Here is a 15,779-nt window from a genome sequence, read left to right on the forward strand (position 1 = left end):
TAGCAATAAGAACCTTCCTTCCCTTTTTCAGGGGTCGCCAGGGGCAATAGAAATAGGCTGTATGCTTTGGGAGTCTCTTAGATAGCCAATTATACAAAGAGTAGCTCTGAGAATTGACAAAGATTAAAAATCAGTTGTTTTAGGTTTTTGAATTAAGGTGGTTATGTATTAGCTGATTTAAAATACTATGTTTTAGATTTAGCTTTCACTTCAATTATGTATGTGTATATGTTTGTCTGTTGGTATTAGTGCAGGTGCTAGAGGGGGCCAGAACAAGGTGACAAATCCCCTATGGCTAAAGCTATAAGTGTTTGTGAACAACCAAACAGAGTGCTAGGTGCAAAACTCAGATCCTTTACATGATCTACAAATGCTGTTAATCACAGAGTCATCTATCTGGCACCTGATTCATAAGTTCTTATCAAAATTTGCTACAGTCCCCTGTCACCAACTAAAGAGTTCCTAAAAATTGAAATAAAGAGTCTGTCGTTATTACGCAGATTATATATGTGTGCATGGGCACACACACACACATACAAACACACATAAGTATCAGAAAACATACATTCATCTGTTCTGATAAGCAATGTAAAATAAAGTTACAGAATTCTATTGTCTCTGCCTGTGAAGTCTCATGGTGGAATTTTACAGTTTGGCACAGTTACTGATCTGTTCAGCAATTTCTATTGTGGCAGGTCAGGTTTCTGGAACATTGTCAGAGCCAGGACATAAGACTTTAACAGCATCTGCTGTTGCTGCCGAACAAAGGCATGCTGCATTTATAAAATGATTTTCCTTCCAGGCTATCAGTTTGCCTGAAAGGCCAAAGCAAAGCTAGCTGCTATTCACAGCCCAGGAGAAGGCTGGCTTTCTCTGTGGAGCTCATCCACGCACTGTCTTACGGACCACATTACTCTGCTATCCAAAGAAAGGCCCCCCAAAGTGGCTGTATATAGAACATCTCCAACTGTTTCCCCCCCCCCCCCCCCCGCCGCCCATTTTGTAGCTGTACGAAATATTTCTACATAATCGCATCTGGAAGGGATTGTCAGAAGCGCAACTTCACTGAGTTCAAAAATTACTTTCGTTTAGAAGGACATTAGATAGTTCGCATCCAGTTAAGATAAGGACACGCAGCGATGCAAGCCAAATGGAGCTATTTCAAGAACGTGCCGCTGCTTCTGTGGAGAAGCTATATTTTTAGCAGGACAGCCATCAGAAAACATGCCTATTATTTTGACAAAATCGCCTCATTTCTTTAGAAATATCCACATGAAAGACTGACTGAGTTATTAATCCAGCTTTTGTTGCTGTTAGTATGCGTTTTGGTAGATTTCTTATCATCTTCTAAGGGTAACTCTTCTGGGTAGGCAGTGGACCTGTTTCTAATCCCTCTAATCTCAGGCATTTCCTGCACCTCAGAGATGCCCACATGTATTTCATATATTGTGGTAGTGTTGTGTAAAATTCAGCCAGACAGGGATATTTAGAATTGTCCAGAACAGTGGCCCAGGACGGTATACAGACTGTTTATGGAGTCCTCAGAACTCAGCTTTTTACACTCAGGCTGGGAATGGAGTCCAGGTCTCAGGCATTCCAGGTAGAATCCTGTCAAGTCCCTCTGGCCATTCAAATACAAGCAAACAAACAAACCAGCACAGCACACGGGGAAATGCAGAGCCCCAGCTGTCTGCATTGCTGGGATGCAGACCCAGCTGCCTAGTCTTTGTTCGCCTGCACGGAGTAAATCTCGGGAAATTCGCTCGTAAAAGACAAAGACAGAACGCAGGGGAGTCTTAAATAAGAGGAACAGACTCGGAAAGGTGTCAGTATAAGAGGTTTGGAACAAAGGAAAATGAAACAATGTTCACCTTAAGGATCTGAATTACCTCTTGTTTTTCTAATTGGGTGGGGGAAGCAGGATAAAAAGCAGGTAATTCACTTTAAAGAAAAAAATGAAGTAATAACAGTGTGAATAATGGGGAGGGGTGGGACTGAAAGAAGAAAATTTCATCTGAGGCGTACCAGTCTGCAACTGTCTGAAAATCTACAATCTACCGTTTTCAATAAACAACGATACGTTTCTCCCTCCAATTTACCAGCAGTTCCCTGGAATTAATTATCCCATGTATACATTTAATGTGCATATGCGTCTATTGTGCATGCTGTGCTTCTCAGGCCTTGTATAGGTATTAAGGCCCTGTTCCTGTACTTCAAACAAAACCTTCGAGTCTCCTTACTAAGAGATGCAAACCTGATGCTATCAGGGTTACTGATGGACTTTGAATATATTGCCTAATTCATTTTGATCTCACTTCCAACCTTTCAGAAGTGAGCAGAATGATCCTGGCTCTCCTCTCTAGCCTTAAGACCAGATTCAGAGTCTTCTCTTTGCCAGACATGTCTACGCTTTCCCCTCTGTGAATAATTCTACATCTATCATGTGTTCGGTTTTCACCAATATTCTTTAGGCCAATAGTTTCTAATCTCACCCTCTCTCATGGAATATATTCCTAGTGTGTCTTTAAGGAAAAAGTACAGAAAACTCAGTCAGACCAAGTACAACAATGACACTACTGAAGATCGCCCGTGGGTGTGTTGTCCAGCTCCACAGTGCACAGGAATAGCGGTCCCTGTGGGCCAGAATCTTTTATGATGGTAAAATGGATCAAGGTATTGAAATGTAAAAATCACACACATAGTGCATGAAATAAATACCTGTCTCCATAGGAAGGACATTGGATGCTTATGTAGTAGCTGGTTGCTTAATTTACATAATTATGACCTGAATTACCTTGAAGGAATTTGAATCACTTAACTCCCAAACATGAAAAGATTAAGAAATAGCTCCTCAGATCCAGCTTTATGCTTTCTCTTTCTTACTTTCCTGATGATGGTTCAAGAATTACAATATAAATCTCATTTATTCACACTAATGATACTTCACTTAAATAAAAATAACTACTGCTACTAACCAACATATCTAATCCATAACTACCATCCATTTCATCAGGAAAATGCCAGGCCATGTCACTAGTCTCTGCAAAGACAAAAACTTACCATCTTTACACTAGCTTTTCTATACACACAGTCGTCTGACTTCGTTTAAAAATTCCTTAATTTTTATATTATGTGTTTTTGAAATTATATGAATACCTTTGAAAAGTCTACTTGACCAATTCCAAGAATCAATTTATTTTGGAGTGGATCTTGTGTGTATGGTTACCACCACCACTGTAATCATTATTATTGTTATTTTTTTTTAATTTAGAGACAGGGTTTTATTATATAGGTCTGGCTGGTTATGAAATCATTATGAATATCAGGCTGACTATGAATTTGTGGCTATCTTTTGTATTTGCTTCCCATATGCTGGAATTTAGATAGAGTTTTTAAATCATTTTTTACTATTGAAACACATAGTCTGCTTCCAAATCAAAGCTTAAAGTTTAAGTCCATAAAGACTGATATTTTCTCATCACATTTAGCATAGAAATGTTTAAAATATGTGTGTTAACAAATGCTCTAGACACGTGTATTTCTCAGATTCTTGCTGTACAGCACCAACAAGATGTAGATAGCGCTTCCCCCAGTTCTCTTTAGCGATGACTCATTGTGGTGGTTTCCCTGTAAAGATATTTGAATATTTGGTTTTCACTGTTTGGAAAAGATTAGGAGGTATGACCTTGTTGGAGAAGGCTTGTCACCGGCGGTGGACTTTGAGGTTTGAGAAAGCCCACGTCATTCCCAGTTAGGGTGTTCTCTCCTGCTGATGTAAGATCTCGGCTACTGCTTCAGCCTTGCCTACCTGCTTGCTGCCAATCATGACAGTCATGGACTCTATCACTTGGAAATTGTAGGCCCCAAGTAAGCTCTGTAAAGTCGCCATGGTCATAATGCTTTATCACAACAGCAGAAAAGTAACTAACAGAGATACAAATAAAATAGTTCACCAATTAGTGTTAATTGTATGGTCACAGTTTTAATAGACTTTGGCAAATTATCCAAAATCTAGAGGTAGAGTAGAATAATATTTTAAGCCATTAAACTATTAAAGAAATTTAAATACGTGTAATACAATTTGAAACTATACAACTATTACATACAAAGAACGGAAGTCAGTGCCACTAGTATAAGGAGAAACTGATTGGGATGGGGGTCGTGCTTCTTCCAGGCTAGTGAATATCTTCATGGTCTGCTTCATGTGGGCCTTTAAAATATCCTAGAGAATTAACTGTGATTGGGGAATATATTCCATCTTATAAAAACACTGCTTTTTCACTCATTTTCTCTGATGTGCAATGATGTTTTACTTTGTAAATTACAGAGTTAGAAATTCCAATAAAAAAGCTCATTAAAAGTATATAAGTATACACATCTGCCACCTATCTGTCTACCTATCTATAATCTATCTATCTTACTTTATTTATTCTTTGTATTTTTTACTCTGTTTGATCCATCCTTTTAAGTGACTCACAAATATGTCAAAGAATGTCTTTAGTTTTTATAGGATTTCTATATCATCATCCAATTTTACTATGATAGAATTATCTTATCATAATTTTCTTTATGTTTATTCCATGATGATGTGAGATAGTATTGTTTTCCTGCACATAATTGGGTTAAATATTGTCACAAGTGTGTGATGAAAACATCATTATTCTGTTTATCTTCAAGTGTGCAGGCTATTCCTTTGTATTGCCTTATATCTATATCTAGCTTGGCGAGTAAGATAATTTATTGGTTTTTAAACTATCTGTATAATTTGTGAGGCCTATTCATTCAGATTAAAGAGTCAAGCGACACATTGAAATGTGTTTTCCCCCTTTTATTCGTGGGGGAATGTTGATTATGCTCACAAAGGAAATGGGAAAAATAAGGTTGCGGTTTGGAGTGCGAGTTACGGTTCGGAGACGTGGTTCGAGATTCTGCCTGGCCTTGCCATTATGGATGTGTGCTTGACCATCCCCGGGGTGTCCACTGCATACATCCACAAGTTTTCCAACGGGGTAATGAAAAAAGAGTTGGTCGCTTTCGTTACCAATGGTATTTGATGGAAAGAGATAGACGTGTCTCTGGAGTCAACCACTACTATGTGTCCAAGGGCTTGGAGAACATTGATTAAGGAAGCATTTTCCTGGCTGAAAGAAATTACTCAGCTATGATCATCTGTTCTTGCTAAAAGGCAAATGCAGCATATTATATACTATGCGCAAGTTATATAATGCCGAATAAAAAATTAAAAAAAAATAAGAAATCATTTCAAAAAAGTGAGTAAACAAACAAACAAACAAATTAAATAACTAATCAACAGTCTTATCCCCTCCCCTAGATACACTAGACAGTTAGAGAAAAAGAAAAAAAGTAGAGAATGGTGTGTGTGAAGTTGAAGCCAATTTTAGGGGGACAGAGGGTGTCTGATGTGATATCAAATATTTCAAAACTTTGAAAAAAGACTGAACAGGATTTTAAAAAAGTAATTTTGGAAATCAAGTAATTCTAATAACTTCAACATTAAAAATTTTGTTTATAGATATTTGTAAATACCAAAAGAAAATCTTAGTAGTTCAGCATTGTAATTCTTGACAATTTTATTCATATAAATAAAAGTCTTTTGCTTTCATTGTTGAGAATTGTAATTTTCAAGCCTTTCAAGCCTGTTCCTTGATGGAGCACACCACGTTCATCAACTAGATAACACTGAGTCTATCACCTACAGTACTTGTCAAAAGTTCTGTCCATGTGTTAGAAAACTGAAAGCTGATGCCATTATTAGAGCCTCAATGGTTTGCAGAATTCCTTGTTGCAGAAAAATTACTCAATGAAACTTTAATACCACCAAGTAAAAGTGAACAAGAAATTCTAAGCACCCACAGGACAGTTCATAACCATCCATGACTCTAATCCCAAGAAGCTCTGGCTTCTGAGAGCACCGGACACACACATGGTGCACAGGCATACATGTAGGTTAAACCCTCACCCACATAAACTAAGCACAAATTGAGTGGGTACTATTGTTTTCTTAGGAGAAAGAAGAGAGAGCCAGATCCAATCCAAACTTGGCAGCTCACAAGGTCACGGCCTGCTCTCATCCAGTCAGTGAGTTTCCATGCTGTTCCTCTCTTACTCCTTCACACATATCTATTATTGGTGTTAGATTTCCAGAAAGAAGCACACCCTCCAACCATTTGAATTCTCTTATTCCTTCAAGTTCCACATTCCCGTTTGCTTAGTGGTAGAATGAGCATGCACTTGTCAATTAGATGAGAAGATCTTTGAGAGTGAACGTGGACCAAATCACTTAGTACACTGTTTACAGAGGAATACATGGCATCTCTTTTGTTAAAATCGGGACTATTGGCACCTTACCTATGATATTTCTCTCAACTCCTCAAGCCTGGCAATTTTACTCCACCACTGAGTGTTAGCAGCATTGAGAGCAAATGACATCACTACCACTATTGTTGTTATTAACTTTTGGAAAAATGAGACAATTCTCATAGTATGATTATGTTCTTTCATGTAAATGTTCTCTTTGTCCATTTAAAATAGAAAACAAATTAAAATCAAAGCCATCTTGTATTTGTTGGTACTGAAATCTCAGAGAATCTCCTAAAAAGAAACTCCTCAATATGTGTTTGTTTTCTTATAATCTTAAATCCAAAATCAACTTGTATAAGTCTATCAAACACATTATTATACAGCCTTTAGTGACTATGGCTTTGTCATACAACTGTTAAACCAAAAGATATGGTCAGGGGTTGTAACAATGGGAATTTTCATTTTCACTGTTTCTATTTAACACAATATCTAAACAATTAAAAGAGCTTATGTAATTCTACTAAGTGTGTTTAGGTCTATACTGTTTATAGGTAAATTTTATGGTATATATAACTATATAAATAAATGTAGTTATTTCTCCACCATATCCTTAATATTAGAGTAGACACTATTTAGTACAAATTCTACTTTTAGCAAGGATTTTTTTCTTTTATTAGATTTTTGATACTAACTCTCTTATTGAATCCTTTAAGAACTGAATATTGGTAATGTTTTTGGATATCTATGTTTTCAGTAATTAGTTTGAGAAAATGAGTAAAAAAGCCTAGGGAGATTTCTCTACTAACCTGTCTGTATAGTTAGTATAATCACCATGAATTTGGCCAGTTGTAGCTAAGCGATATTTCAGGAAAAGAACTAATAGCAAAGCCTTTTACACAGTAATTTCCTGGGTAAGGTTCAACAAAATGAAAACTCATCAGAAGCCCTGCTGGGACTCCATCAGCAAGTCTTGATTTGTAGTCGCACCTGCTTACATGGTAATAGTGCACTAGTGAGTTAAGTCGGTGTGCCAATGCAAATTAGCTTTATTCTGAATCTAAGAGTGGAATCTGCCACGTAGTACTAACCACACAAATGAATTGCACTGAATGGGTAGGATATAGCATGAAAAATATTGATAGCATAGGCTGTTTTTCTGTCGCTTTTGCCGGTGGATGATCTTTTGTAAAAATCCTTTCCAGCATCTACCATTTAGATGAAAAATTTGCAGCAAATGCCTTGCTCCATTGGTGCAGCAATACCGAACCAAACAATGTGCCATCTACAAGGTGATTTGTTTCAGTATAGGAGATCCTGCGCCGTTGAATTCAAGCTCAAAATCAATTCAGCAAATGTTTATCGAAAACCAACTGTATGGAAGGCTTTAGACGGGGGAAACAGTGGCGAAGCATAGAGGATGCCTGGGAATACTACCAGCTCCGAGAAACTACTGATGCAGTAATAAGAGATAAGATCAATGTTCACACCACTCCATGGCAAAGTAAGGAAGCAGAGGAAGTCATCTGAGAACTACGGAGAGCTCCAGGGCAGTACAATAACTCAACCTGAGTGGTGATAATGGAGAAGTATTGCTGTAGATGATGGGTTTCAGAGAGATTCTTAATATCTGGTAGGGTACAAATACATTGAGAGGAGTGTAAAGGAAGGACATGATTGTCCAGCGTGGAAGAAAAAAGCAGGCGAGCAGGTTACCTCTTTGAACATGTGGTTACAAATTGAGCTCACACGTGTGGAGTCCCCTTCTTACGTAATCAGGAAAAGAATATGAAAAAGAGAGAGAATTAATATTCCTAATTATCATGCACATTCATTTTTAAGATAGGGTCTTATTGTGTAGCACAAACTATCCAGAAACAGCACATTATTATCATTATTATTATTATTATTATTATTATTATTATTATTATTATTATTTGCAGTGAGGAGCTGTGGGCCATTTCCCATTGCTTAGCTCCCACATGGGTAACTTTACTCAAAATAATTACATGGAAACTGTATTCTTTTAAAGACTGCTTAGCCCATTAGCTCTAGCCTCTTACCGGCTAATTCTCACATCTTGATTAACCCATTTCTAATAATCTATGTAGCACCACGAGGTGGTGGCTTACCATGAAGGATCTTAACCTGCGTCCATCTTGGAGAGGAGAGCTATATCATCTGCTTGACTCAGCTTTCTTTCTTCCAGAATTCTATTCTGTTTTCCCCACCTACCTATGTTCTGACCTATCAGGCCAAGCAGTTTCTTTATTAATTAACCAATGAAAGCAACAGATAGACAGATGACCCTCCTCCATCAATTATTATTTACTATTATTGTTATTATTAGAGTTAGGCAAGCACTCTACCATCAAACTAGATCTCTAGTCTTTTGGAAGCCATTACACAGTTCAGGCTAGTCTCAAACCCAAAGTGATGCTCCTTGCTCTGTCTCCCTAGTGTTGGGATTGCTGTATTGCCATCAAACCTCTTTTATTCAACATCTCTTAACAATATCCCATAAAAAATAATACAAGGAGAGAAATTCATTCTGTATGCAATAGATTCTCCATACTGAGATGAAACTCGCCTCTTTCACCTTTTCTCCTTTCCCTCCTGATCTCCCTCCTCTTCTATCTTTTCTCCCTCCCCTCCTCATCTCCTTCCTCCTCCACCTTTTTTCTCTCTCCTCCTCTTCTACCTCCTCCTCTACATTTTTCTCTCCCCTCCTCTCCTTCCTCCTCCTCCACCCTTTCTTTCTCCCCTCCTCTTCTCCTTCCTCCTCCACCTTTTCTCCTTCCCCTCCTCTCCTCCCTCCTTCTCCACCTTTTCTCCTTCCTCTCCTCTTCTCCCTCCTCCTCCACCTTTTCTCCCCCCTTTCTCTTTTTTCTTCCTCTCTTCATCTTCTCTTTCTTTCCTGAGGGAGCTATATGGCCAGATTTTTAAGAAAATAAATTTAATGTTACTTTATTAGAATTTTTTTCAAGTCATATCTATTATTTTATTTTGAAAATACATTATATGAGAAAGATCCAGACAAGTTTCACATGAACTTCCTAGATATGGAAAATTAATGAAAATTAATAGTTTTCTTGTGATGTAATGATAGTGTTATTTTAGTTTCCTAGGCTGTAATGATAATAAAGAGATACTCTCCTAGAAGTGGTGGTTAGAAATCAAAAATCACAGAACAGAAAAATGGCTTAGTGAGTAAAGTAACTGTGGCATTGATTCTGATGACTGGAGTTTTGACCCTGAGAACTCTGTGACTCAGGAAGAGACTAGATTCTTACAAGGTACCACGTGACTTACATATGTGTCTTATGGCATATGTGTCTCCCCTCCACACACACACACATACAGCTGCCTATGTCTCAGACTCTGGGGAAGGCCACCAATCCTGGGCACATTTCCACCTGTGGGTGTATCACTCTGATCTGCTTCCATTACAACATGGTGTGCTTTCTAGGTCTCTGTGCTGTGTCCACATTTCCTGCTGTCTCTTCAGTCCTCATATTGGCTGATTGTTCATTCTAGTTATACAGTTTATGTTGATTCAATGCGTGCCAATTATGTTTCTAATTAATGTCATATTAAAGTACAAAGATTTAAAAATATCCTTTTAAAGGGGGCATGAACACATTTAGCCCATAAGAGTTAATTTTGATTAAGCAAAAAGCCCACATAAAATAATTAGTACACAAATCTGCCTTAGTTTTTAAGAATATTATTCAGAAATATTTCTACACAATATTTTTGATCATGTTTCTTTTTCCTCCCCCGACTCCTCCCAGATACATTCCACATCCCTACCCACCGAACATCATCATTTTCTTTCTCTTGCTCAACAAACAAATCAAAAAGCAATGGTTTTAAAAAACTGCACATTATGCACAATAATATCATCCTCAGAAAACAATTCTAGAGATAAAAACTTACCTTCTTGTGAGAACACATAGCATGGGGTCAAGTTAAATACATGGTTGATGTACAATGAGCATTATTACACCTAATTTGGTGACCCTTCTCAGAGGTTTCTGGGTAAAATTGTTAAACTCTTATTCTATACTACAGATTTCACCAGACTGAAACAAAGCAAAAGAAAAAAAAAGATCTTAAAAATAGCCAAAGAAGTGTGTGACTCCAAAGGGCTGTTCCAAACTTCGTTTAACCTGGCCCATTCTGCTGGAGAACTATTGGACAGACAGTGGAAACTCTCTCTCTCTCTCAGTTACTTCTTATCCATCAACAGCCCAGACTATGTTTACAGCATAAGATGTGGTGAATTTTCACTAAGGACTGTCCCAGATCTCTGGGATTACTAATGTCTTTCCCCATTCTCATTACTCTCTCAATATTAGATGGTTGGGTTATTAAGATCCGGTAATCACCTGGCCCTTTGCTGTTAGCTGATGTTAATGCACAGATACCACATGGTATATTTGTCCTGATCTCCAAAGGTGAATTTCTGAACCTGGGTTGAAATATTCTTTTTTTTTTTTCAGGATTTTCTGGATGATTGCCTCCTCATGTCTCTGCTTAATTTTCTTTGTGTGGATACAATCATATGAACAAACACACAGGAATTGGGAGGCTTCTGATCATAGTTGTCGGTAAGTTGAGCATCCAAGGGATTGCATGTAGGTCTTTGGGAATTTATAATCCTTCTCAGTCTGTCATTAATGAAAGGGACCCGAGAGACAGATTGGGAGTGACCTGGGGTTAAAGGGCTGGAGGTTAAGCCTTTTAGCCATGAGTCTCAGGTTTGAATCTCATCTAAGCTCAGAATAAACAAGAGCTACTGCTATTTGATATTAGTTTGGTGACCCATGTGAAATGAATTAGTGATCTTGTGTTTGTTTTGGTGGGCAGGTGTCCTCATATAGCCAGAGCTAATAGCCTCAGCAGAAGAGCCCAACAACCTACAGGACTGGAAAGAAGTGGACCCTTAAATATTCTCATGTCCTGTTAGAATTGTTGTTCAGAAATGGGGAAAAGCCAAGGTTTCAAATTCCATATGCTCAGCATGTAGGAAAGTCATGTGAATAAGCTCTCTCAAGAGAGAGTTAATATCCTTGGTTTCTCTCACCTCCATCCCCCCTTGCTGGGTAGTCGTCATGGAATCTATGCTTGAGAAAGAAATAGTTGACTGTTTATCCTCAAACGATGAGGACAACTCCTAGGTATCAAATTTGACACCTTCATGGCAGAAGAATTAAAAGCTTAATAAATGGAAAATGAAAGGGAGTATGCTAGTCGCCATGACAGAAATCAACTGTGACAAGGACATTAGCACTATTTTGTAAAGTAAGACACATAAAAATGCATGAAATGCTAAGTAGAGACAAAAGCAAAACATTTATCACCCAACAGAAGATGACTCTTCTAATTATTTCTTGAATGGAAACACTTTTTATATAATATATTCTGATTATGCTTCCTCCTCCAACTCCTCTAAGATCCTCCCTAGCTCTCTACCAATCAAATTTTATGTTGTTTTCTCTCTCTCTCTCTCTCTTTCTCTCTCTCTCTCTCTCTCTCTCTCTCTCTCTCTCTCTCTCTCTCTCTCTCTCTCTCTCTGAACATATGAACACTCAGAGACTGTGTCTTGTTTTGTCTGTAAGATATTATTTTTCCTTGGAGTCATCCATCACCTCTGACTCTTCCAATCTTTCTGCCTCCTCTGCTATATAGATTGAAAGGAAGGGTTTGATGAAGACATCCTACATAGGAATGCATTCTCCAAAGTCTCTCAACCTTTGCCCATTATCCAGTTGTGGGATTTTAGAGTAATCAACCACTCTTTCATGGATTTTAGGCCTACTCCATGAGATAGAACCTATACCTTGTAGGTTTAAAGTGATCAAGACCTAAGACCAGTTCAGTCAGACGCTTAGGGAAAAGCTAATACTATTAACCTGCAAAAACAACACAGCATTAAAATGACTTTTAATGACATACTGCCATACCCATAGATTGGTGCCTTGCTCAATCCACATCAGAGATGCTTCTTCTTGTAGTAGATGGGATTTAACACAGGATGGCTTTACAGAACATAGTTAATTTTAATTTTGTTCATATCATTAAAAAGAATCCAGTATTTAGCTTTAGCTAGCATTTAAAGACATGTTTTATTTTCCTTTTTCTCCCTTTTTTTCTGGTATGTGTGTGTGTGGTGATCTCCTACACGTGTGTGAATCTGAACTTCATGAATTTATACCTGTGTTGTAGAGAAGTCATGTTTGGCTCCCTAGACCTTTCAGATAGAATTCTTTGTAAATAAATTAATCAATCAGTGGTGAATAACACCCTGTGGTACAGTTCTTTTTAAAGTCAAATCCAAGCAAAATTATGAAAAATTTATGAGACCCTGTTCATTCAATAATTTGGTTTGTTTTAAAATGTCTTACTTTTGGTTTTAACTTCATTGTAATAGATCTAGAAGTGTAATTTCATTCATTTTTCTCAGTTTGATATTGGTTTGTGGTATTATTATACATTATTTTCAGTAGGTATTAGTGCCTCTTCTATGATTAAATATAAAAACTGAGCCTTATAAAATTGCCTGGTTCAAAGAGAACATAAGTTTTATGTAGATTAACATCAGTACTTAAAATTTTGCCTTAAAAAATGGAAATCCAGGTTGGGGAGATGACATGATAATTTAAGAGCTTATATTTACAAGCAAGAAAGCCTAATTTCAGATCTCCAAAACCCACGTAAGGGCTAGGTGGGTGTAGTATCCTATCATTCATTCTGCTCTCCAAAAATGGGAGTCAGAATCACAGTAGCATAGTAGCAGTCTAAAACAGGCCATTCGCCTTAATGGTAGCTGCACTGGCCTGCTCTAGGGTTATTGAGAGACCCTGCCTCAAAGAGTAAGGTTGGGAAAAGAGCTGACAAAGATTTGTGGCCCTTGGGCTCCCAAATGTGTGCACCCACATTTGAAAGTATATTCACTTTACAGCAATGTGAATACATATACACATGGCATATAATCTCAAGGATAAAAATAAAAAAAGGGAATTAGAGTACAGTAGTACATGACACAGATATTTTAGAAGACAGAAACTATTTACTAAAATCAAAGACATCCCAACCTATAAATTATTACTATTGTACATGCAAATGGCATCTCTACATTTTTCTTTAAGAATGATGTAATCATAGTGTAGTGAGTCTTTCTCCATTCTGCCAGCCAGCTCCCAAATTACAATATGGAGATTTTTTTTATTAATTATGAAACTTGGCTGATAGCTTAGACTTATTTCTAACTAGTCCTTATAGTCTAAGTTAACCTATTTCTATAAATCTTTGTGCTGCCTCATGGTTCATGACTGTTACCTCTTCTCCTGCATGTCTTGCTTGGTTTTTGTCTCTCGGCATCTTCCATTCTTCTTACCAATGTCCTTTGTGCCTGTAAATCCTGCTTAACATTGGATATTAAGCTTTTAATAAAACTAACTCAAGTGACACATGCACAGTATATGAAAAAATTATTCCGCAACAACACAGCACTAAGACAAAAAAGATAATCATATTATTTATTGCATCCCTTATACATTTTAATTTTAACTGAAAATAGTATTTCCTCTCCAGCTATTTTACTACTTTTTGATGAAAATTTGTTTTAAAATTAATAATTCTTTTCCATTAAATTTCTACTTATTAGTCATTTTATTTAATTGACTTCTTCCTTTACTGTGTAGATTTGGAAAAATCTTATTCCAGAACTGCATCTAACAGCTATTGAAAAATTTAAAATTATCTGCTTTTTGAAATTATAATATAATTAGACCATTTCCCCTTTCCTCTCCACCCTTCAAATCCTCCTCCGTATAACTCTTCTCTCTCTTTTTTTTAAAATTCATGGCCTCTTTTCTCATTACTTCTTGATATACATACATACATGTATATATGTGTGTGTGTATTTATTCATATATAAATACAATCTGTTCAGTTTTTGTAATGGTATTTTTATGACATTTGCTATTGCATAACCAGGAAGACTATATTTCTCTTCCTGTCTACATTCCTTAGTTGTCTGCAGTTCTTTGTGTAAAGATGAGGCATTTGAGTATCCCCATCCGTGTTAACAAGTATATTGTTGTTGTCCTTGTTCAGCTCACGGTTTTATCACTTATGTTGGTGAGACTTATGGTTGACATTCTCAGTAAACTCCCTAGTACTCTATCGGCATTCAGTCCTGTCTTCCTCAGTAATCCCTGAACCTTAGGAGTAGGAGCTGTGTTGTAGATATATCCACTGGGATTGAGTCCCACAACTCTGCATTTTGATAATATTTTTCGCAATGGTCTCCTTCCGTTATGAAGAGAAGTTTTCTTGATGAGGAATGAGGACTACACTTCTCTGTAAGTAGAAGGACAAATAGCATGAAGTTAGATTGTTTTGGTTTAGTAACCTAGTGGCTGTGGACTCTCCTCTGAGATCCATGGCATCACTATTCCTTGGTAGCTGACGAGATTTCTAGTACCAGCCATGATTTCCTTCTTGTTGAGTGGTACTTAAGTCCAATTAGAGAGCTGTTAGATGTGTGTCACTACTGAACTGAGAGTTTCCAAGCCTTGTTGATCACTGTTGAGGTTCATAGATGTCCTAGTTGGGTAGGACTGCTGGCTGTGTCTCTCCTTTGGATGGTTGCATAGTGCCTCTGGTACCAAGGAAGTTAGTGTTTGCAAGGAAGGCCTTCATGGCAGCTCCCACTTAGAGGCTTGTGGATCCTGTGCCTGAAGTGTGTGGTTTCTTCGTCAGTAGGGACTTATCTTCCACCTCTGTCAGGAACCAAGGGCGATAACAACAGCCTATAATGTTTTGGGAACCTCTTGAGTTTTCACCATTTTCAGAGACTCAGATACACCATATATGGTTATCTAAATATGAGAAATTCTTCCTTAAGAAGCTTTAAGTGGCCCAGTCACAGAGCTATTCAGTACTGATGACACTGGCTGTCACATTCAGTTCAACTGGACTCAACATACATCTATCCCCTGAAATATATAGGGACCTCCTTCTGGAGAAATCACATTTCTGCTGTAAATGAACTTTGTTGACAATTGTAGAAAACTTTTCTTTACTCTGTAATTTCAAGTGGAAAGGGGGAAATGGATTTTTCTATAGACTAAGTTAATCAGAAAGAATTTTACTTCAATGTTTGTGAATAAATTTTTTTCTGAAAATTTATTTTAATTAAGCAGAGTTCAGGAGAAAAAAAGTGGTATTAACTGGGATACACAATTGCACTAGAAATGCACAGGTGGCCATACTCAGCTACTTTCTGCCCTATTTTTAATCTAGAGAAAAGAACTTGTATATGTATATATATATATGTTGAGACTTGCAATTCTTCCTTAAGAAAAAGATAATATCCTTAACTACAAGCCAAGCTTCCCCCATTCTGTAGAAGTAAATTCTTTATATATCTGTAAACAAATGTATTTGAG

At 37.3% G+C, this 15,779-nt stretch overlaps 1 pseudogene; it reads left to right on the plus strand.

The window, feature by feature from the left end:
* The first annotated feature begins 2,567 nt into the window (after nt 1-2,567).
* Nucleotides 2,568-5,257, plus strand: LOC142837856 (NADH dehydrogenase [ubiquinone] 1 alpha subcomplex subunit 1 pseudogene; annotated as a pseudogene).
* Nucleotides 5,258-15,779: the final 10,522 nt, after the last annotated feature.

This window comes from Microtus pennsylvanicus, chromosome 1 (genome assembly GCF_037038515.1).
Source record: "Microtus pennsylvanicus isolate mMicPen1 chromosome 1, mMicPen1.hap1, whole genome shotgun sequence".
Classification (NCBI taxonomy): Eukaryota; Metazoa; Chordata; class Mammalia; order Rodentia; family Cricetidae; genus Microtus; species Microtus pennsylvanicus.